The 24,190-nt window shown below is 44.1% G+C and overlaps 1 protein-coding gene and 1 pseudogene across 2 annotated transcripts in view; both read right to left on the reverse strand.

The window, feature by feature from the left end:
* Positions 1-24,190, reverse strand: part of RCAN2 (regulator of calcineurin 2) — a 279,972-nt gene that overhangs the window by 164,112 nt on the left and 91,670 nt on the right. The window lies entirely within an intron of this gene.
* LOC125165542 (heat shock cognate 71 kDa protein-like) lies at positions 16,088-18,205 on the reverse strand (annotated as a pseudogene).

Below are 24,190 nucleotides of genomic sequence, written 5' to 3' on the forward strand. Positions count from 1 at the left end.
GTTAGTTCTTTTAAATAAGAATAAAATCACGAGTGGCACAGAAGTTAATTAGCAGAGCAAGAATTTATAATAAGAGAAAGTAAATACGCTAGACGCTAGACGTGTAGGACGGCACTTCTGTACCTGGAAAAACGATACAAGAAAACCATACTCACAGTGTTTCCCACCTCGGGTCTCTTGTCCCTGGAGGCCCCCAAGCTATGTTCTCAGTCAGTTCACAATGTAACATGGCAATGTACCCAAAACCCTGAAATGTTCAATGAAGTATACATAGGAATACCCTACCCCCTCTCATTCCAGAAAAGACTTAAGTCCGAAAGATATATGATGTTCCGCTGTTTGGATTTCTGTGCTAGCAACAGCAAAGAGAACAATCCCAAGAGGCACATAAAACAATGGGAAGAGGCTTGAACAGTCAGGAAACGTGAATTCTAATCCCAGCGCTACAACAAGTGAACGGGCCGACCTTGGACAAGTCCCTCTGCTCTCTCTGGGTATCACCTCCCAGTTCTTAGCACCTGCTCTTCTAGTTGAGGTGTCTTATCTGCTGCTTTTGTTTTTCCTAGTTCCTAGAATTGGACTCTACAAACGGAAGGAGGGGTGAAAATACAGCAATCCAGTGACAATGAACCTGAGATGAGCTGTCTCCCATTCCACAAAAACAGACTGGAGACAGAAATACAAGCTGGATTGGGTTTTAGGGTACTGAGCCTTTATATAGTAATCCTACTGTATATTACAGTTCCACCTCACAGGCAAGGATTTTTATTTGCAGTGGGTTTCCTAAAATGGTTATTGATACTATTAAACAAAAAAAAATTCACAAAGGAGAGCTCAGTCTGTACAGGAATTCTCCTCTTTCCTGTGGCCACAGTCCAACAATTAAACTTCAGTCAAGGTCACTGCATCCTGTTCCTACCTGCTCACCTTGGATCCGAGGTGACAGCATACAGCTGCCCTATCCAATCTCTTTGGCACTTTGTATCTTACCTGGCAAAGTCATGTCTTCAGTGGCTTTCCTGGCTGCAGCAACTACCCTACCAGGTAAATACCTCCTGAGGCATTGGCTCATGTTTTCTAACACATGCTTTCCAGTTTTTATATGCTCATGTGGGACACAAGATGGTGATGTGGTTAAGGACAGGGTCTTTTGGGCACCAGACTCGCTCCCAATGGTTAAAATTTACACCTTGGATGATTCATTGAACTTCTCCAGGTTATGATTTGTGCATCTGTAAACTGGGAATACTACTAGTCCCTTTCTCACAAGGTGACTGGGAGTATTAAATTATATTCTTTATGAAAAACCCAACCCCCTATCCAGAACAGTACCTCCCACATGGCAAGAGCTCCCGATAGAACTGCCATGTCTGTCCTCCAGCTACTCTCCAGCTTCAGTCATGGAAACTCCATTCAGCTCAGCCCTGGAGTCCTCAGGAAGCTGTGGTGGGACAGAAACCTCCCCCCTTGAGCCAAAGATAACAATTCCCAGAAGAATGACAGCAACTCAATTTGTCCTCAAGCAAACCTGGTGGCACACGTGGGAATGATGCAAACCCGGCAAAACCAACCCCAGGTGAGTGTAGAGACATCACACTGCCGGTCTTGGGTGCTTCTATTAATAAAAGTGCTCCAGGGCATGATTTGGTTTAAATACTGCTATAGTCATCCTGTGTTTTTGTAAGATTCCTGTGTTTTGTAAGCAAAGTAAGACCACATAGAAAGTCGTGTAGGCTAACATGTCAAAATAAATTCCAATTGTAGATGAACTGACTGGTTTGTATATGGAAATGGAAAGCAGATTTTTCATTACAGTTGCTTCCTGGAAACATGTCAGGGAAACAAGCAAATAAGCCAACAAACAAACAAAAACCAAAGAACCAGCCTGAGAAAGAGAAACCTCTCCTTGACAGGTTCAGCATGAAGTTACTTCTCATGGCCTCTAGATGGTGGACTTGGGTTTACAGGGTAATTCGTTCACCCTTCAACAGCTACGGGGGAAGAAACTGAAGACTGGGTTCCCAACAGTCTTCAAGCAGTACAGAGAATCTTCAATATACCACGTGTGGTACTAAGTGCTATCTGGGACAAAGAACAGAACCAACCTGAGTCCTCTCGTCAGGAAGCTGGTCGGAGAGAGAAACAAGCCTAGAGCAAGAATTCGAACACAAAGTAGAACACGACGAAAGCGGCCAGAGCGGAGACAAAACATGAGAGGAGTTTATTTTAGACACCTTAGAGAAGCAACCGGGGAAGACTCCGTGGAGGAGGAGGCCTTGGAAGTGTGCCTTGAAGAGAGGAGAATCAGGAAGGACGGGCTGAGAGAAGAGGAGTGGCAGGGGAAGGCTTTCCAGGAGTCAGATACAGTTGAGGCAAAGGCCCACTGGCAGCCAGTTTGATGTTTCCTCTTCTCTCGCCCTCACACCTTCTCAAGGGAATAACTCTTGACTCCACCTCTTAAACTTTTCTTGCCGGACCAGAGAAGTTTGAGTTCCTCAAGGTTAGAAGCACAGTTCCAGTCTGCTGGGTGCTCTTAGTTCCTAACATGGTGTCCGGGTCCCCCAACTCAAAATGTGCTTACTGAATATACATATGAACTCATGAATGCATGATAGTCCATAAGCTGTGCTGGGCAATATGGTGGCCACTAGTCAGTTATTTAAATTTAAATCAATTAAAGTGAAATAAAAGTGAAAAATTCAGTTCCTCTCTTGCACTAGCCACTTCTTAAGAACTCAGTAACCACATGTGGCTAATGTGTACGTTACCGGACGGAGCAGGTACAGACTATTGCCATCATCGCAGAAAATTCTATTGGTCAGTACTACGGGAAGGTAAGAATTACCACAATGTTAATTATCACTGAGTGCAATTTTCTTAAGTATCTCTGCGTATGTTTTCTCCTCTCTCTCTCTGTCTCTCTCTTTGCCTACACGTGCTGATCATTTTCCTGTTGATCCCTGACTTCCCTACTCTGCTGCGGAGTCAGTGTGGATCACTGATTCCTGCCACTCTTTCCCAGGCTCCCTAGGCACCGGGTACATTAACAGGAGACTGGGTACAGGAGGAAGGGGAAGGTCTACCTCCACATCTTCCCCCACCTCGGCTTTAGGAGGTATCCCTGGCAGTGAAAGCATCTTCTCCATATTCCCAGCAGCCTTCTAGGAGGTTCTAGGACCTGCCACTGGCCCTACTTCTGGGGGGACAGGGGACACCAAGTCTTCCACATGGCCCTTCAGCCCTGGGAGTGCTGCTAGATTCCTGCTTCGTTAATTTCCAGTTTGTCTCGTGGCTTCTTCAGTTCTACAAACACCTTGCAACCAGTTCCCAGCGTTAAATTCCTTCTGTTGAACTATCTGGCGTGAGATGTTTTCCTGCCTGGATGCTGACCGATATATTACGCCTACCCAGGTATCATATTTGAAGACAAGCGGTTATCAGTGGAAAATGAGCAAATATAGACTATCTATCTTTGCAGACAAGAAGTAAACCCTGAAAGTGACCACATTCCCACATCTCGGGTGCAGCATAATTAGCATTAGTTTGCATTAGAGAGGACACTTCTATTATCTTAAAGCCCATTTAATTTTTGTTAATTTTTATCGCTGTTACTCTATTTTCTAGAAAAGGGAACTGAGTCTCCAAGAGGCTACATAACTCATCCAACGACATACAGGCACTAAAAAGGGAAATTCAAAGCCAAGCCCATTAGAAGATGGTGAACAATTGAGGCCCCGCGCAAAAACAACATATATGATAGGGTTCCATTTATATGAACTTCTAGAATGGGCAAAACTTACCAATGGTGAAATAAGGCAAACAGTGCTGGCCTCTTGGTGATGGGGAGATTAACTGGGAAGTCATACAAGGGAGCCTGCTGGAGAAGTGGTCTCTATGGTAAAAAGGGAATGGGACACACACATGTATACACGTTCGTCTAAACTCTAGTTAAGATTCCGCGTTACCCTGCATGTAGGTTTTACCTCGCAAATAAAGCACTTGAAGAAAACATCTTGCGCAGCATGAGGAGTGAGTAGAGTCATGGACAGAAGAAGACTGGCAGAGCCCTGGTAATGGCTGAAGCTGGATGACAGGGTTCATCACACATGTTGTTTACTTTGTACGTGTTTGAAATTTTCCATAATAAAACATTATCACAAAGACCACAGAAAGAATCTCTAGGTTTCTCTGGCTTTCAGGCTCAAGGTTTTCCTACCAATCACTTTGCTCCAAAAGCATCTTTATAAGTGTACTCAACCACAGGAGGCCAATTCCAACCCAAGGAAAATACAGAGGAGAGGTACAAATCCATAGGAAGGGGAACTGGGCAACGCATCGGAGAAGCCGCCACATCCCAGGAATCGCATTCGACGGAAGAGGCACCATTGCCCTACTCCTGATTTGCAACTCTTCTATTGCTATAAATAATATTCAGGCTGGAGAGAGCAGAGCACGACTGACAGGATGAGGTAGGGATGCAAGACAGGATGAAGATACGCAAATGAAGCAAAGCTCTAGAAGCAGAAAATTTTGTGAGCAACTTTGGGGGAACGTGAGAAACCAAAAACACAAAAAAGAGCGGAAGACTAAGATCAGGCAAATACTAATTATTTAAGAGAACAAATAATTTCAAAGTTTCCCTGTGGCTACGGGATGCAGTCTGGACTCTGCAGGGGGAAGGCAAGCCAGATTCCGTGCGAACCGCCAGGGCAAGACTTCTCTCAGGTCACTCCTGGCTCCTTCTCCGCACTGTGTCGATAGCAAAATTTTTACAGCCATTTGCACTCAGCCTGCTGTTGTAGGCTTCCTCAGTTTTCTTCCTGCTGTTCCCTCTCACTGGAATGTACTTTTCCTCTTTCCTCTTACTCTTTAAGATGCAGCTTAGCAATTATTTCCCTCAGGAAGGGTCCCTGGAACCTCAACCCCCCTCGCCTCAATGCTCCCTTGGCATTGATGATAGTGAAGTGATCTGCCTGGGTACCAGCCTCCCCACGAGCCCATCCTTACCTCCTCCAGGTTCCATCCCGTGTGATGCATCTCCGTGTTTGCGGTATCACGCCCAGTGCTTAGGACTCTGCAGGTGCACAGTGTGTGTGTGCTGCACCTTACATAGCTGTTCTGGAGCTCGTTCTATGTGGCTTGTGAATGCAAAGAAAACGGGATAGTGGCTTTATAGCCTTCCCGAGTCTACTCAGGACTCACCAATGTTCTCCACCTATTATCTCCATTGAGTCTCAGACTCATGCCTTCAATTAGGCTGCCATGTTCTTTTTTTTTTTAATTTTTTCAGTGTTTATTTATTTTTGAGAGAGAGAGAGAGAGAGAGAGAGAGAGAGAGAGAGAGAGAGCATGAGCAGGGGAGGGGCAGAGAGAGAGGGAGACACAGAATCCAAAGCAGGCTCCGGGCTCTGAGCCATCAGCACAGAGCCCGATGCGGGACTCGAACTCACCAGCTGTGAGATCATGACCTGAGCCGAAGTCAGACGCTCAAATGACTGAGCCACCCGGGCGCCCCTAGGCTGCCGTGTTGTGAAGGAGCAATATTTCAAGTGGGTATTGAGATTGCCAAGGAGCCTCTATCACTACCGGGTCAGATGATTTGGGAATGCAAGATAACAGGATGACGGCAAAATTCCTGTCACATAATAATAAAAAAAAAAGTGCTTCTGTCAAACATCCACCTCGATGGTCCTTTACCTTATGAAATGCTAAGAATAAAGAGAGGTGAACAAGTACCATCACTATCTGAGACCAAATAAAACTGAAAGTTGACCAGACCACACTCTGAACTAATTCTGATTCAAGTAATTAAATGTTAAGCGTGTGCTCGACGTTACAAGCAAAACGGTTGAAAGTATGATCCCAGGGAAACCAGAGGGGGTTTTCAAGGCAGTTGATATCAGAGAATGATCTCAGTGAAATGGAAGAATCTTGAAGAGGACTCAGGACAGGCAGAGAAGGTGAACCCTGTGCCCCTGACTATAATGTGAAATTATTTCGAGTCCCACCTGGGACAACTTGGTTCAAAACTGTTACTATTTTATAAATCAAAGGCAAATGGAGCACCAAATATACTGTATGAGAAAGATAATGTTCCCACTGTACTTGTGATCATTCTAGAACACGGATTCAAACCCCAGGGCTAAGCCTCTCCAAATAGAAAAATCCAACCTTTGCATAAAGCACGACTACAGGTAGGTTCCCTATGGAAAGTGACATTTGGAGCTCTCCTATCTTCTTTTGAAGTTTTTTTACATAATGCGTTTATGTTTAGAGTTCGACCTGTTATCATTAAAGTCAAACAAAAACAAACAAAAAAAAAACTGGTTACTATAAACTTCCACTGCTTTACAGAAGTCCAGTTGAATCCCCTTAACCGTGTTTCTGTGAAGATTACTAGACTCTCAGGGAACGTCGTCAGCAGAGGGTTGGGAATGACTTTGTCTAGAGAACTCAGAAGTGGGTAGATAGAAGCAGAGTAAATAGGGCCCTGAAGCAGTGAGATGCATTTTTGGAAGCATACTGATGTTGAGAAAGTTACTTCCCCCTTTCTGTGTCCTGATCTATAAACAGAATAATAAGAGCTCCCTCGCCTGCAGCTGAGTGAGGACATGTATGTGAAGTACACAGTAGAGTGTTTGGATGTCATGGCAGCCAAGTGCATGGTGAGGGGAACGAGAGAGTCTTTCGGAACAGCCCTGAGCAAAAGAAGGCGAGGCAAAGGCCAGCCAGGCTCTGAAACCACAGCTCCTACGGCAGAGGGGAGAGGTAGGTTCTATGGGCTCCGGCAGCCTGGTCCACACTCCAGCTCCGTTTCTCCAACTCCCAGACTTGGGCAAGTTTCACAGCTGCCCTGTGCCTCAGTTTCCTTGTTTGTGACACGCAGGCCCGGCACGGGGCTGTTGTGGGGACAGTGCCCGGCATGAAAGGGTTCCCCGGAGACGTGGCTGCTGAATTGCGGCTGATGGACAGGAAGGGCAGGGCAGGGCTGGTGCAAGAGAATTGATGGCCTCAGCCCACAGCATTTGGGAAAAGTCACGGCTCCCAGCTCTGCTGGAAGCTGTGCATGTCCAGGGTGGGCATCTTCGCTTATGAGGCTGACTTGTGCAGCAGACCACATGGCCATCTCTTTCCTTCTTCAGAGGGCAATCTACTCTGCTCCCGGGGATACATTTCAAATCTTGAGAGCATGAGCTAACAAAACCCTGGGCGAGGTTCTCTTTCTATCCCGAGGACAGCAGGGGCTACATGACAGCGGAAGCTGGAGGATTTATAGCTCATTAAACTACCGATCACAAGACTATTGATTATGAGAAGACGTCAACCCAGAGGACTGTGGCAGGTCAGGGGAATGACGATACAAAGAATACGTGTTTATTGTGCTCACCGCACAAGGTAACAGAGGAGAGAGGTAAGGTAGAGAGGAGAGAGGCTTTGAAGATGGGTCCTGCTGGGTTGTACATGCTCACTAACCAATGGTTGAGTGAATGAAGGAATGAAAAATCAACATTTAAAAGGCTTTCAATAGGCTAAATTATAGGTCAAAAACCAATATGAAATGTAAAGGGGATAGATGTTAAGTGTTGCCCGAAGCTAGACATTTTTACCTGATAAAAAGAAATGTAACAAGGATTCAGGAGATGTCTCAAGCATATGCTAAATAGATGAACCATATAATGTGACCTAAACAACGCAGGCTTCAGCCGTGTTATGAAGGTCAGAGCGGAAACACACCCTTCGGAGCTGGCCGTGGCAAAGCCCCATGGTGCCCTGCTTCCGGTGTTCAGGCAATGCTTTGGGAACTCCACTTACGCTCTGGGGTGGTGCAAAGGCAGAACACCAGCAAGAGCCTAAAAACTGTCACGTGGGAAGCAACTCAGGGGATTGGTCATTCTTAGTCTGGAAAAAGAAAGAAGCCTTACTGGGGGCATGAAAGCTGACTTCAACCATTAAAAATTTGAAGCGCTGGGGCACCTGGGTGGCTCAGTCGGTTAACCATCCGACTTTGTCTCAGGTCATGATCTCTTAGTTCGTGGGTTCGAGCCCCGCGTCGGGCTCTGTGCTGACCGCTCAGAGCCTGGAGCCCGCTTCGGATTCTGTGTCTCCCCCTCTCTCTGCACCTCCCTCATTCATGCTCTGTCTCTCAAAAAGAAATCAAAGGTAAAAAAAAAAAATTAAAATAAAATTTAAAGTGCCATCAAGTAGATGATGATTAGCTGTATTATTAAACTCAGCAGATATTTATCGAATGTCTGCATTTACAAAGTACTCATTTTGCAAATATTGGTTGCTTACCTCTTCTGCGCCAGGCACCATCCTAGGCGCTAGGGAAAGGGTCTCTCTGCTTTCATGAAGCGGCATCTAGTGCGTGATGGGTAAGACAGCCAATATGCAAGTATTGGAAGGAGGAAAGTATGGGTGATGGGTGCCTCACACATTTGCCTCCAAATCTAGTAGGATATGCTTATTCTTTGTTGTTCCATTAATGAGATAAAGACAGACTCTAATTCAATAAAAGGAAGAAAATTTTCCCAATAGAGCAGGGACTCTGTGAAAAAGTAGTGAATTCTTGGGGCACCTGAGGGGCCCAGTCGGTTGAGCGTTCAACTCTTAAACCTGGCTCAGGTCATGATCTCATGGTTCACGGGATTGAGCCCAGTGCTGGGCTTTGCGCTGAAAGTGTGGAGCCTGCTTTGGATTCTCTCTCTCTCCCTCTCTCTCTGCCCCTTCCCCTCTTGCATGTGCTATCAGTCTCTCCCTCTCAATAAATAAATAAACATTAGAAAAAGTAGTGAATTCTATCATTGGAAATATGGAAAAAAAACAAAAAACCTGTGTGGCTATCTTTTAGGGATGTTGTGGGGAATTCCCAAGTATAGGTTAAAACCGGATCAGTGGTCCCTAGAGCTTTGGATTTCCTAGACAAGTACAACTGAAAACATGGCAGGTGGCAACACAGGGCCACCAAGTATTTATATATCTACATATACGAATAGAAACCCAACCATCATTAACATATTTTCATTAAAGAAAGGTCATTGTTTTAGAGACTTATGAAAAAAGGATGACACACTATCAGAATAAGAAATTCTCTAAGAGGGGCGCCTGGGTGGCTCAGTCGGTTGAGCGTCCGACTTCGGCTCAGGTCATGATCCCACGGCTGGTGGGTTCGAGCCCCGCATTGGGCTCTGTGCTGACAGCTCAGAGCCTGGAGCCTGCTTCAGATTCTGTGTCTCACCCTCTCTCTCTGCCCCTTCCCCACTCATACTCTGTCTCTCCGTCTCTTAAAAATAAATAAACATTTTAAAAAATGCTCTAAGTAAACTTGGTGATATTAAAATTTCATAATAATGGCCTTATTTTTCTAACTTTGCAACAGACCATTAAAAATCCCATCATCAGCCTGAAAGAGTTGACAGCCTGGAATTTGACAATGGAACCAGATGACCTTGAAATTCTTCCTAATAGTGTTTCAATGTGTTATGTATCACAATTTACTACACTTGTGTAAGTGTGGGGTTTGGGAACCGATGTCCATGAATTTAAAGCCACGGCTCGAACTAGCTGTGGGCAACTTTCTCTCACTGTCAGTTCCGACTCCTGTGACAATGGGGATAATGACATTTATTGACTCGTGGCGCTGTAAGAATTCACTGAGATCACACAAACGGAGCACTCAGTGCAGCAAGTGGCATGTAGTAATTGCTCAATAAAAACGTGGCTACTACCCCTTTTGGTCAGACTTTCTGTCCCAAAGGAAATGGTGAGGTGAAGGGCATTTCTTATGGATGATGCTGTCAGTATACAGAACTTTCCATACACCATACTTGGAGTACTTGGACTTCTGACGAAGGAACAGATTGCCTTTTTAGCATGTAATACTTGAACCCTGCCCCCGATTGCCAGGAAAAGGAAGCATCACAGCTAGCTCCTAAAAGGATGGTTCTCTCCGCCCTCTCCTACATTATCCATTTCCCTACACTCCTGCTTCTCCTTTCTCTTGCCTCCCTTCTCTGGCACTTACTGGCTTCTCCACAGAATGCCTGGCCACTTACTACCTTTTTTCTTGCCTCTTGGAGCCTCTTCTGAATTCTTTCTTTTTACGTTTTGTTTTAGTTGGTTTGAATTCATCTAGTTTGTGGTGGTCGGTGGAGCCTCCTACATTTTCTCTTCCACCTGCCTGTTTTCTCCCCAGTCTCCTAGGGTCCAGCTTCTCCTCACCTCTTCCCCACCCTGCCTGCAACCGCCAGCGTGGCCAACACTGTGAGCACACTTTCAGAGTAAATCAGCAAATCTCGCTCCAGGTGAACACGCCTGAATGCGTCTAATCCACGTAAGTCCTTGGGCCTGTGTTTTCAAGTCTGAATGATAACTAACGTGCAAGATGACTTATGTTTGAAAGCTGAGCCACACCAGTCAACCCTCCACGGCTCAGGCTTTGTGACAATGCCCTGCAGGGTCTATTCAAAAGGATGCGTTGTTCTAACAATAGCTGATGCTTCTCTTGTTTGGTAAGGAAGTGATACACTGTTGTTATTAGCAGTGATCAGATTTAAGTCCTTGACAGGTGCTGAGCACTCTAGAATTCAAGAACTCTATTCGTCAGCAGCAGTAAATCTAGACAAAAAGGTTCCGAAATAAGTTCTTTATACACAGGTCTTAACCGAGAGACGTCAGCGGAGCTTCTACGATTTGGCATTTGCGTAAATTAAAATGTGCTGAATAAGTCCTGCATTACTTTTCATTAATGCCTATGCCAGTTCCACATTTATGACTTATTAGTTCAAAATGTGGCTGGCCATGCTGGAAGAATAAAAGCAGGGTGTGGCAGAATTATTGAGCACAGTCCAATGGATAAAAACTGGTCCAAAAGTCAGGACATTCAGACTCACGCTGGAGATTTCTTATTATAGATATGGGCTATGTATAATTGATTCTTCAGGATCTCAATAGATAAGTGGAAGTTCTTCTCTGCCTGAGAGACTGCTACACTTTTGATTCATGCCCTCTATGTTCCTTTTTCTTTTACATTTTCTATATAAAAAGTAGGTCACATGGGGCCTTGTGGGATACTGTTAAGACTTTTGCTTTTGTCTTTAATGAAATGGGAGCCAGCAGAGGGTTTTGAGCATTGGGGAGACGGGATCTGCCTTACCTTTTAAACAGGACCTCCTTCATTCATGTGTGGGGACTAGAGCAAAAAAGGAAGACTATCTAATAGGCAGTCGCAGTAATCCAGGTAAGAGATGATGGTGGTGTGGATCCACCAGGGTAGAAACAGTGGAGATAGGGGCGCCTGGGTGGCGCAGTCGGTTAAGCGTCCGACTTCAGCCAGGTCACGATCTCGCGGTCCGTGAGTTCGAGCCCCGCGTCGGGCTCTGGGCTGATGGCTCAGAGCCTGGAGCCTGTTTCCGATTCTGTGTCTCCCTCTCTCTCTGCCCCTCCCCCGTTCATGCTCTGTCTCTCTCTGTCCCAAAAATAAATAAACGTTGAAAAAAAAATTAAAAAAAAAAAAAAAAGAAACAGTGGAGATAGTGGAAAGGGAAATGGTAGTAATCATGTGCTTTGAAGAAGCAGTGAACGCATTCCCTGATAAGACTGGCTGTGCCTCATGAGAAAAAGGGAAGCGTCATGGATGACTGTAAGAATTTTGGCGTGAACAACTAAAAGGAAGAGTTTCTTGCTATCTCCTGAGATGGGGAACCCTTAAGGGAAAGAAACTGCCAGGGGTTGTGATAGGGTGGCGGTGGGATGGGTCATGAATTGGCCTTAGGTCTACAAGGTTTGCGAGGCCTTGACGGGAGCAAGGGTGCCAAAGAGCAGACGAAGATCCAATTTGGGATCTCAGAACAGAGATCCAGGTCAGATACGTGCATTGGAGGGTCACCAGGGCATCCGTGGTGTTTATGCTGTGAGATGGGATGGGGCTAGGGAGAGTGGAAAGGTAGAGCCAAGGCTGAGTCCGAACACTCCAACTTGAGGTTGAACAGAGGAAGACAAATCAGCAAAGCGGCTATAGCACAGGCCTCGGGCAAGGTAGGATCCTGAGAACCAGATGGAGAAAATGCTACAACGGGGAAGAATCAGCTGTGCTCAAGGCTGATCTCTTAAATAGGTAAAAAACAATGTACATATGTAATCAAGGTATTGTACCCCTCTCGAAATAAACTAATATGTCTAATATTAATTACACATTTCAAATCAAACTTCAAGGTTAATTCTGCAATATTATGTCAGACCATTTCCGACACCTTTAATAGCGTCTAACCACAAATAAAACTGATGGCAAGATGCATTCCTAAACTTAGCAGAGAAGCATTAGGGCTATGGAGGTTGGCTCATTTCATCATCTCTCTGCTTCCTTTAGCATCTTCTGTGGGTTGTAAAGTCATTTTCCCAATTTGGGAAGAAACATTTACCCACCAGGGGTGCCATGTTCTCTGGGTCAAAGATTCAGGACTGTGACACATTTATCCGTCAAATTCAGTATCTAGCCATGGGATCCGGGCACTGTGTTTCAAAGCTGATTCTGCCCAGATTCCAGATGAACAAGCTGGTGTCTTTCTAACTGTTTAGTTCTGTGAGCTATGTCAGCAGGGGACCCAATGCCCAGTTCTTCCAGTTGGAGTTAGTTTCGGAGCCCTGCATATCGAATATACTTCTAGTTATGCCTTAGACCAATTTTTATCATTTGCTTATTTCAGTGTTTTATCACCTAATTTAGGGAGAAGAAATTCTGCTCCTTTAACCAAGTTGCAGCTAGTTTCTTTTCCCCCTCAATTAGATTCACCTAACGTCTTTGCTCCGTGATTGAATTCCACATTCTCTCCCTATGTTTCTTGTCTGGATCTTGGGCATAGGTTTAGAATCACTTGTATTAAGAAGAGAAGATTAAATGTAAGGTCGGTAGAAGCAGTAAGACCAAACGTAGACTGGATTTCTTTATTCCACGGCATTGCACTGAGGGTGACTGCTCCAGGGTTTGTTAACATGGTGTTCAGAATTGTAAAGGATGCACATCTTATTCGTGCTTAGCTGTGAGAACACCACACAGAAGGCCTACAGACTTCTGGGATTTGGGCCAGAGGAACCATAAAAGAGAGACAATAATGCCTCATTCATTCAAAAGACATTTATCTGGTGCCTCGACATGGAATCAATGCCTGTGTCCCCCAAAAATGCATATTTTGAAACCACACCCCAAATAGGATAATATTAGGAGGTGAAGTGTTTGGGAAATAAGCCAAAGGGTGGAGCCCTCGTGAATGGGATTAGTATCCTTTTAAGGAGGGGACACAAGAGCTCGCTCCATGTCTCTGCTCTCCACCATGTGAGGACACAGCAAGAGTACGATCACCTGCAAACCAAGAAGGGGGCCCTCACCAAACCCCAGATCTGCCAGCACCTTGATCTTGGACTTAGCAGCCTCCAGAGTTGTCAGAAATACTTGTTTGTTGTTTAAAGCCATTCCATCTATGGTATTTTTGTGATAGCAGCCCAAGCTGACTAAGACATACCAACATCTGCCTGGCACTGTGCGAGGTTCCAGGCAGGGATGAGATGCGAGGGTGTCCAGTGGCATGGTGAAGCTGATGAATCTACAGCTCATGTCGATTCTGATCGCTTCAGGCATTGTTCCTTACAGGCTATTACATATAATGAGTATCACCCAGGATGACAGAGATACGAAACTGAATAGAATACATTTCTAGCTTTTAGGGGATTTTTGTTCGTTACAATGATGTCAAAGAGACATCTCTTCCTTCTGATCTCAGCTACAACAACCTTGATGGCCAAAGAGTAAACAGAAACCTAGGGCATACTTCCCAGGCTTGTTGAAGTTACTGTGTTTCACAACAAATGCCCTAGTGTGGCTTCATTCATGTAACGTTCTAAAAATGACAAAATTATAGAGGTGGGGAACAGAACAATGATTTCCAGGGAGTGAGGGGAAGGGGAGGCCGGAAAGGATCGTCGAAGGGAGTTTCCATGTAGTGATGATGGAACAGTTCTCTAAGGAGAATGTCCACATATGAGACAATTTCATAGAACAGCGCACACACACACACACACACACACACACACACACAGTGAATAGATGTAAAATTTGGTAAAATCTGGGGCACCTGCATGGCTCAGTCGGTTAAGTATCCAACTTCAGCCCAGGTCATGATCTCACCACTGGCGAGTTCGAGCCCTGCGCTGGGCTCTCTGCTGACAGCTCAGAGCCTGGAGCCTGCTTCCAGTTCTGTGTCTCCTTCTTTCTCTGCCTTTCTCCTGGTCATGCTCTGTCTCTCTCAAAAATACGTAAACGTTAAAAAAATTTTTTTTAAATAAATAGAAATTGGTAAAATCTGAGTAAGCTCTATAATCTAGTTAATAGTATAATCCCAATATCAATATCCTGGTTCTGATAACGTACCATAGTTAAGTAACATGCTACCTCTGGGGAAAGCTGAAGGAAGAGTACAGGGGATCTCTCTGTACTATTTTTGCAACTTCTTCTGAGTTTATAATTATTTCCAAAAAAGTAAGAGAAAAAATCATGTATTCATTCATTTAAAACAATAATAATAGGCCCTTTATATGCAAATAAATTACTGCCCTATGATATTAAAAAGTTTTCATTTTAAGTCAGCTTTCTCTGTCCCAGAGTACCAATAATGAACCAATCATTTTTCACAATCACCTAAGCCATGCGTCTTCATCCAGCTATGAGTTATCACCACCACGTCTTTATTTTATCATATTTGATTCATAAAATTAGTATGTGCACAAATCTTTTAAATTTTGCATTCTCTTTCATGTAGGAGTTCTAATACTAGGACAATATCCCACGAGTAAATAGACTCATTATTCACGAGTAACAAAACTCAGGAATAAGCTCATTTATCACAGCATAATTTATGATGGCAGAAAACTGGAAACAATCTAAATATTCAATTAAGAACATTCTGACAGACACCAAGAATTGACGAATTGAAGGCAATCAAAATGTTATTGTAGGAGAATATTTAGTAATCTGGAAAGCTGCCCTCAGTGCTTTGCTAAGTGAAAAAAAGTTCTTCAATAGGGTACAGAACGATATGCATACACATGTATTTGCATAGTGAAACAAAAGATATTTAAATGTTAACGGTGCCTTTTCTCTGCATGATGGCATTATAGTGTTTATTTTATTTTTTGAATTATTTCAATTTTCTGAAATGTCTACAGTGAATATCTATTATATTTGTAATAAATGTAAAATGAAAAAACGTAATTCATATATTAAGCCCAGGTTCTGTATAAGCCAGTGTTTCTAAGCTGTGGTGAGTCAATGGAGTTCCAAAGATGTATTCAAAGTGGTCCATGGCTACTACTATGAGAATGTTTAATGTGGTGTTTTCATTTAGATGACAACCTTAACACAGTAATATTGACATCTTCTGGATCATCTGGACGATCATGGTACATCACAGATGACCAGAGCCCATACTGGCATTTATTTTTATGTCTGCAGGGTTGACACGGCTGCTACTCATTCTCACAGACTAATGAGAAAAGAAACAAGTCAAATGTAATAGATGTATTTGTACAGCCTGCTGCACAAATTAGGGTTTGCAGAACTTCCAAGAGAGAAAGTCCTGGAGAATATGGGGCATGCCAAACTCCAAAGAACTTGAGTCAGCATTCAGTACCCAGTTCACATTGTGATCAGTGAATCAACTAGCAAAGAATATCATCAGTCACATTAAATTAGCCAGTGTTTTATAGTGGTTGTTTTTAGTTTTGATTGTATTTAATGTTTGGCCTATATGAAAGCAACAAGTATAGGGACTTTGTGCCTATTTATTTTATTTTATTTTTGGTGCCGATTTTAAATACAGTTTTATTTAAGACATTGCATTTTCCACTTACCATACGGTGCTTATAAAGTGCAATGTTTATTTCCTTCCCCTGCACACACATTCCATATTCAAGTATCAAGGATGCCTAGTTTATTTACTACAGCAGCTTGACTTTAAAACTTCCATGGCATTTGCTACCAATTTGGGTCCTTCAAACGTCTCATGCAGAACAATGCTACACCTATTCTCAGGTTGGCTTAATCAACCTCTTCAACGGTGGGCACAGAGGAGGCACCACCAGATGGGGGAGCTCCACCACCAGGGAAGCCCCAAAACATTCCTCCCAGCATGCCTCCTGTGCTCTGGTACAGCTTGGTCATGATGGGGTTGCAGACTTTCTCTAGCTCTTTCTGCTATGTTCAAATTCTTCCTTATCAGCAGTCTGGTTCTTATCAAGCCAGTTGATGACTTCATTACACTTGTCAAGAATCTTCTGTTTGTCCTCATTGTTGATTTTGCCCTAAAGTTTTTCATTTTCAATGGTTGCTTTCATGTTGAATGTGTGAGATTCAAGTGAATTCTTGGAAGACACTTTGTCCCACTGCATCTCATCTTCAGCTTTGTACTTCTCGGCTTCCTGGACCATGAGCTCAATGTCTCCCTTGCTCAAGCAGCCCTTGTCCTTTGTGATGGCAATCCCGTTCTCTTTTCCTGTGCTCTTATCCACAGCAGAGACCCTGAGGATGCCACTAGCATCAATATCAAATGTGACTTCAATCTTAGGAAAGGGGTAGGAATGGTGGTATTGCCCTTGATAAGTCAGTCATGACTCCTCTACCAGTTTCAATGCCAAGAGAAAGAGGAGTGACATTCAACAGCAGCAAATCTTGAACATTTTCATATATTTCTCCAGAAAGAATGGCTGCCTGGGCAGCTGCATCATAAGCAACAGCCTCATCAGGGTTGATGGTCTTATTCAGTTCCTTTCCATTGAAGAAGTCCTGAAGAAGTCTATGAACTTGGGAATATGGATAGAACCACCCACCAGGACAATATCATGGATCCAAGACTTGTCTAGTTTGGCATCCCAAAGGGCTTTTTCTACAGGGTCCAGGGTGCCGTGGAACAGGTCAGCACTTAATTCTTCAAACTGGGCATGAGTGATAGAGGTATAGAAGTTGATTCCTTCATACAAAGAATCACTCTCAATACTGGCCTGGGTGCTGGGGGGCGCCTGGGTGGCTCAGTCGGTTGAGCGTCCGACTTCAGCTCAGGTCACGATCTCGCGGTCCGTGAGTTCGAGCCCCGCGTCGGGCTCTGGGCTGATGGCTCAGAGCCTGGAGCCTGCTTCCGATTCTGTGTCTCCCTCTCTCTCTGCCCCTCCCCCGTTCATGCTCTGTCTCTTTCTGTCTCAAAAGTAAATAAACGTTAAAAAAATTAAAAAAAAAAACACACTGGCCTGGGTGCTGGAAGAAAGTATATGCTTAGCACATTTGCAAGCAGTATGGAGGTGATGGACTGCCCTCTTGTTCTCGCTGATGTCCTTCTTACATTTACACTTGAACTCTGCAATAAAATGGTTGACCATTCAGTTGTCAAAGTCTTTTTCACCTAAGTGGGTGTCTCCAGATGTAGATTTCACCTCAAGGATCCCATCTTCAATAGTGAGAGCTGACACATCAAAAGCGCCACTTCCGAAGTCAAAGATGAGCACATTCCTTTCAGCTCCAACCTTTTTGTCTAAGCCATAAGCAACAGCCACAGCAGTTGGTTCATTGATGAATCTGAGTACACTGAGGCCAGCAACAGTTCAGCATCATTGCTAGCTTGACGCTGAGCACCACTGAAGTAGGTACTGAGACAACAACCTTGGGAACAGTCTTCCCGAGGTGGGCCTCTGCAATTTCCTTCATCTTTGTCAAAACCAGAGAGGACATCTCTTCTGGATAGAAACAGTTTTGTCTCTCCCTTGTATTCTGCTTGGACTTTGGGCCTGCCAGCATCATTCACCACCATGAAGGGCCAATGCTTCCTATCGGACTGGACAACAGCATCGTCGAATCTACGTCCAATCAGGTGCTTGGCATCAAAAACCGTGTTGCTGGGATTCATTGCGACTGGATCAATCAATGGTTTGGTGTCACTACAGGTGACATAACTTGGGGTGGTTTGATTTCCCTAATCATTTCCACTTTCCTGTGCCGGAAGACACCCACACAAGAGCAGGTGGTGCCAAGATCAACGCCAACTGCAGGGCCCTTAGGTAGAGTTGCTTCCATGTGGTCCCTGCTCAGCACAATGTGGAGAGCCAGCATGGCGTTCATGGATGCCCTGCGCCCGTTTAGCTTTGTGTTGTATTCACTCAGGTAGCACATTGTGAAAATTATTAAATTGAAGTCTAGACATTTTGTTTTCCTTTTCCAAGTGTCTGCACACTGCTCGGGTTTGAGAAACACTGTTCTAGAACCAAAAACATTCCGGGGCACCTGGGTGGCTCAGTCGGTTAAGCGTCATGATCTCACGGTTCACCAGTTCGAGCTCCACATCGGGCTCTGTGCTGACAGCTCAGAGCCTGGAGCCTGTTTCAGATTCTGTGTCTCCTTCTCTCTCTGCCCCTCCTCTGTTTGCACTTTGTCTCTTTCTCAAAAACAAATCAATATTAAAAAACCCAAACATTCTTTATGCATGAACACAGTACCTTTAGAAGCTACATAAACTCAGGGCACTAAGATGTCACTTAACACTGACACTCCCAACAGCATGTCACTAACCGAGAAGTGGATCCAGTTGCAAAGTTGGTCTCGATATTATTTGGCACCTCAACTACATTTTTCTTCTTCACAGACATTGTATTAAACACCATGTTAGGGTTCCAGATCAGTTGGCCAGAGCCCTTTTCATGTAAAGTGTTCCTGGACCAGGAAGAACGATATGTCCTGGGGTACATTTGAAATCCCTTCTTTTTTCATTAGACCAGGAAACATTTCATAGCAGAGGTTTGGGGCTACCTGTCCTTGTCTTCCGCTTCATTCCAGGCCAACCTTTTCTATAAATCTAAGCAGCTCTTCCTCCTAAAAGCGTTCCCTGCCACAAAACAAATGCTATTATACGTTCATATAATAGCCCAAGGTTTTACAAACAGCTTGACAGGGCCTGTCTTACTGATTCCTTATATTGCAGCAGCTTGATATATAAGCATTAAAATTCTCATAGATATCGAAACTAATTTTCAGAGAGGTTAAGTGACTTTCCCGTGGTCAAACAGCTAGTAACAAAATATGCCTAAAGTAGAAGTGTTTGATTCCAATTCTTCGATTTTTCTCCCCCAACCCCTGGGAATAACTCACAACTATTTCTCCTTCCCAGGTCATTAGGAGGAGTAAAATGTTTAGTTAACAAAACTTCTTCTGCATGACGAATAATAAACACTTAACTCCCTGAGATACTTGCATTTTCAAAGCAGAACGCCAGGTTGCCCAAATCTATAACATCGAGAACGGCAGAAAAGATGTGTTTGTTTCCTAGGGTTGCAAATTACCACAAACCCAGTGCTTTCCAACAACAGAAATGCATTCTCTCACAGTTTTGGAAGCCAGAGGTGTGAAATCAAGGTGCTGGCAAGGTTGGTTCCTTCTGGAGGCTTCAGGGCACAGTCCCTTTCCAAGCCTCTCTCCTAGCTCCTGTGGCTGCTGGCTGTCCTGGATGTGCCCTGACCTACAGACACATCACTCCAATCCCTGCCACCATATTCCTATCACCTTCTGTTCTGCGTTCTCCCCTTCTCCTTTCCTCTTCTCAGGACACTTGTCATTGGATGTGGGGCTCACCCTCATCCAGGAGGATCTTGTCTTGAGATCTTTAACTTAATTATATTTGCAATGACACTTTTATCAAATAAAGCCCCGTTCACAGGTTCTGAATGGACCCACCTTTGGAGGTGGGGCACAATTCGAACCACTGCACGAGGGTAACTCCAAAGTGAACACTCCTGTTCCTGGAATACACGAGGCAACTCAGCAACCCTATATCCCACCCGCTATCTTCTAGCCAAAAACAAATGTCCTGCGTCTGGAAGTTTCCTCCAGGTTCTGGATTCCACCTCTGGTTTCCACCTCTAATTTTTGGTTTCCCATCTTTATGTATTCTGCCAAAAACTGGAATTTCTTCTCTACCTTGCCTGTTCATGTGACCACCTCCACTGGGAGGGCTGCCTGGTTTTCACTGGTTTCTCTACCTGGCATGGTCTTCCACTCTCCTGGGTACTTACTCAAGTCCACTGAATCCAGACTTCCAAGAAAGCTCATTGCCCACCCCTCTCATCCTCAACTACCATTTATCTTGAACCAGAATGCTAACATCGGGGAGACATGACTGGTTGCTCTCAGAGGTGAAGGCAGCACTGCCCTGCCTGGGAATCAGTTTCTCCCATTAGTTCCTGACAGTTGATGCTTTTCGTTGCTTCTTTCTTTCTCTTGCCCCTGCCCTCACATCGGCATCTATTCCTGTGGCCCAGAAATCCCAGGCATTGTCCATGCCCCACTGCATGTAGGGGAGACCTGGCTCAGGGCTCCCGTGGCCACTATCCCATAGCAGTGGGGCGAAAAGGTGGTACTGGCCATTTTCAAGAAAAAAAAATGACCAATATTTGTAAGAAAAGAAAGGCTTCTCTCTGCCTTGAACCCTATTCTCTATGGCCGGTGGCACTTCCTAAAATACCTCCTCCACCGACCACTGGAAGGAGAAACACCCATGATGGTTGTTAAAAATGCACCTTTCTGAGCCCAATTCTAGGCCACTGTAACAGAAACTCTGTGAAAAGACAGAGAACTCAGTTTTCTAGCAAGTTTCCTAGTGATCCTCTTACAACTAGATTCCAAGAACCGTCACCCAGGATAATCAGAGGGACAAAACTCAGCCATGCTTCCCGGCATCAGCAGGCAACTTCTGCTCCCACACAGAACACTTCCTGCAGCACGAGTTTGCCCACAGTTTCGGATCAGAACCTCCTGGCTCCAGAATCACCTTTCCTCCTCTGTCCTTAACGACTCAGGCAGGAACCAGCCCATGGTCTTATCTCTTTCCGCTTTGGTTTTGGGGAAGGTGTTGCCCATCCCTGCAACTGGGCCATTCATTGCCAGTGCCCCCCAAGAGTCTCCTTTGAGTTTTGGAAAGAGGGTCGGGATTTGGGTGCCTTTCCCCACGAGCTCTAATTATCAAAGGTAAGAAGAAGTGCAGAGAGGAAAAAAGAGCCGCACAAGATGCCCCAACCCTTTCCCCAGGAGGAGGTGTGCCTGCCTGACTTTGACTTGTGTAGTGCAGGAGGCTGGTCCGTGCGTGTGGCCCCCAGTCTGAGTATGCTCAGGTCAGTTTCAAAGTGACTTGTGAACTGTACAAGCGGAGGTAGTGGGTGTCACTTTAATTTCTGCTTGAACATCTCCCTGAAGCTTTCCAAGTCCTCCACAATCATTAGCACATCTTCAGGCACGTGGCAAACGGCTTTAATGGTAAATATACATATACTGATTCACTGGACAATGAAAACACTCATCGTCAAGTCAGATGTCTTTCTTCCACTCCCAGCAGAGCCCAGAGAAGTCGGATGCCTGAGACTTCGCCCTTATAACGAGGTGGAAGCTTGTGGACAGACGCATAAATAAATAAATAAATAAATAAATAAATAAATAAGCAAGCTCTGGAAAACAGCGCTTGTGATTTGGGGAACTTGGTAATGTTGCCACTAACATATTAGGAATGAATGTATCTGAAATGCTGAAGTAGCAGAAGTTTGAGTACAAAACCCAGAAACTTGAAAGAACTGGATTCAGCCTACCAACCAGCACTTAGTTACCCAGCACGTATTATGTGCTAAAAAAAATATTTTACATGTTGGGGCGCCTGGGTGGCGCAGTCGGTTAAGCGTCCGACTTCAGCCAGGTCACGATCTCGCGGTCTGTGAGTTCGAGCCCCGCGTCAGGCTCTGGGCTGATGGCTCAGAGCCTGGAGCCTGGAGCCTGTTTCCCATTCTGTGTCTCCCTCTCTCTCTGCCCCTCCCCCGTTCATGCTCTGTCTCTCTCTGTCCCAAAAATAAATAAACGTTGAAAAAAAAAATATTTTACATGTGTGTTGTGTGTCTAGATAAGTGTCCGTGTGTGTGTGTGTGTGTGTGTGTGTGTGTGTGTGTGTGTTGCAATAAAAAATAATTCTGCAAGCTCCGGCTGCTGGGCAGTTCTTGACCTTGGATGTTTAGCTTTTCAAAGGCCTGCTGGCTAGATTTAGGTTAGTGGGATGTACCATTAAAGGGTGGCATCTAGAATGTATTTTTCATTCCTACCTACCCTTCCCTGCTCCCACACTCTTTAAAATAGATCTTCACACAGAGAGAATTATTAACAGTAGCAAAACTTTTACATGCACAGAAAAAGTTTACAAAAACCTCCCAAGATAATTGTATCCTGCTGCACTGCGAGCAAGTGTTCTGGGCCTCTGAGGGGAGGATTTGCTACTTGGTATTTGTGTTTTAGGGCAGGGTATGGAGGTAGTGGTATAATCTCAGAGGAGGTGATCTGGAAGGGGATATAGTTACTCTTTTGATCACAGACCACGCTGCTTGAAATATTAATCTTTATAACTTCATAACCACTAAGTATTTATATCTAAGGTGCTATACAAAGATAATTTGCTATAAAGTGAGTACTATACTTTTGCTTATGTTATTTGGGATCTGCTCGTGAAAGCTGTTCTCGAAACCCTGCTTTTGTTCACAGTGACCCTCCGGCCTGGTCTAGAGTACCTTACTAGCTATATATTCAATTCTTAAATGTGGCTTGGAATAGAAATTACTCTAGAAATTTAAATAGAATCCACGAAATAAGTATACTTTTAGTACAGTTTAGAAATGTAGTTCTTTGATATACATCGAATATATCGGTTTTGAATCTGTCAATTTCTTTCTAATACAAACAAACTATCAGATGTTAAATGTTGCAAAGGCAGAAAAAAAGGCTAACCTGGCAGTAAAATGGAGGGCAGGGTCTAGGAAATCTGAGATATATGACACTGGGCACACTGCTTCCCACATTGTTATATCCGCTTCCCCATGGAAATCTGTAGAAACACGCACACACACACACACACACACACACACACACACACAACCCCCTACAAGACTGTACCACAGATATTATTTCCTTTTCCACATACCAGGGGTAAAAGCACCCACTTCCCCAAATTCTGAGCAGTTCTTTCTTCTAAAGAAAACCAGTTACGATCTCATGAGTGTAATTAATTACAAAAAATTAATTGCAAAAATTACACAATAGCTGGATGCAACCTATTTTGCAATAAAAGATGGCATATCAGTAAATTTAATCTGCAAAGATTCATACTACCATCTTATAACAGGCTTGAGAAATTTGGATATGAGAGTCTCCGTGCATACTCAATGTAAAAAAAAAATAAAGATAGATATGTAATTTTCTCAAATAAAGTCATTGCTCCAAATCTCATTAAATTCTGGCAGATATTTCTTGGTCTGTTTCATTTCTTTCTTAGGCTTCAAATACGCTTATCAAAGCCATAAACCTTTGGTCCAGTCCTCACTGATCTCAGCCTTCACAGCATTAATGATTTTGATGGGAGACCAGGGACGGCTGTTTGAGGTTTATAGCAATTTGAAACAAATGTTTCCATCCACTCTTTCTGTTCATGTTCATATAAGACTCAAGAGAGAAACAGGTCTTGTGCTCTGCTTTTAGTAAACCCTTTGCTTTAACGTAAGTTGTCTGTGAACACTTTAAAAGACACACTTCACACTTTTAGAGGCCACCTCCTTGAATGACTTGGCTACAAATTATCAGTGAACTTTCAGTGTAAATAACAGCATTTTAATCCCTTCTATTTTATGCTTTATTCCCATTATGTTTCTAAAAACTAGACAAGTAGCTGATGGTTTCTCTGAAATAAAAATCACCGTATTTCATTTGAAGACTAGGTATACAATTAGGTATGGGGAGATTCAGGAACAAATATCCAAAAACTAAGTCCTCCGACCTCCACTGTCCACTAAAGGTGACAGAGACCTCTAAAGTTGACCCTAAAACCCCAAAGTCTCATGGGGAGCCTGGGTGGCTCAGTAGGTTAAGCATCTGATTCTTGGTTTCAGCTCAGGTCATGATCTCATGGTTCGTGAGTTCAAGCCCCACATCAAGCTTTGTGCTGACAGTGCAGAGCCCGCTTGGGATTCTCTCTCTCCCTCCCTCCCTCTCTCTCTGTCTCTCTCTGCCCCTCTCCTGCTCTCTCTCTCTCTCTCTCTCTCTCTCTCTCTCCCTCTCTCTCTCGCAAAATAAATAAATAAACTTAAA

Source organism: Prionailurus viverrinus, chromosome B2 (genome assembly GCF_022837055.1).
Source record: "Prionailurus viverrinus isolate Anna chromosome B2, UM_Priviv_1.0, whole genome shotgun sequence".
NCBI lineage: Eukaryota > Metazoa > Chordata > Mammalia > Carnivora > Felidae > Prionailurus > Prionailurus viverrinus.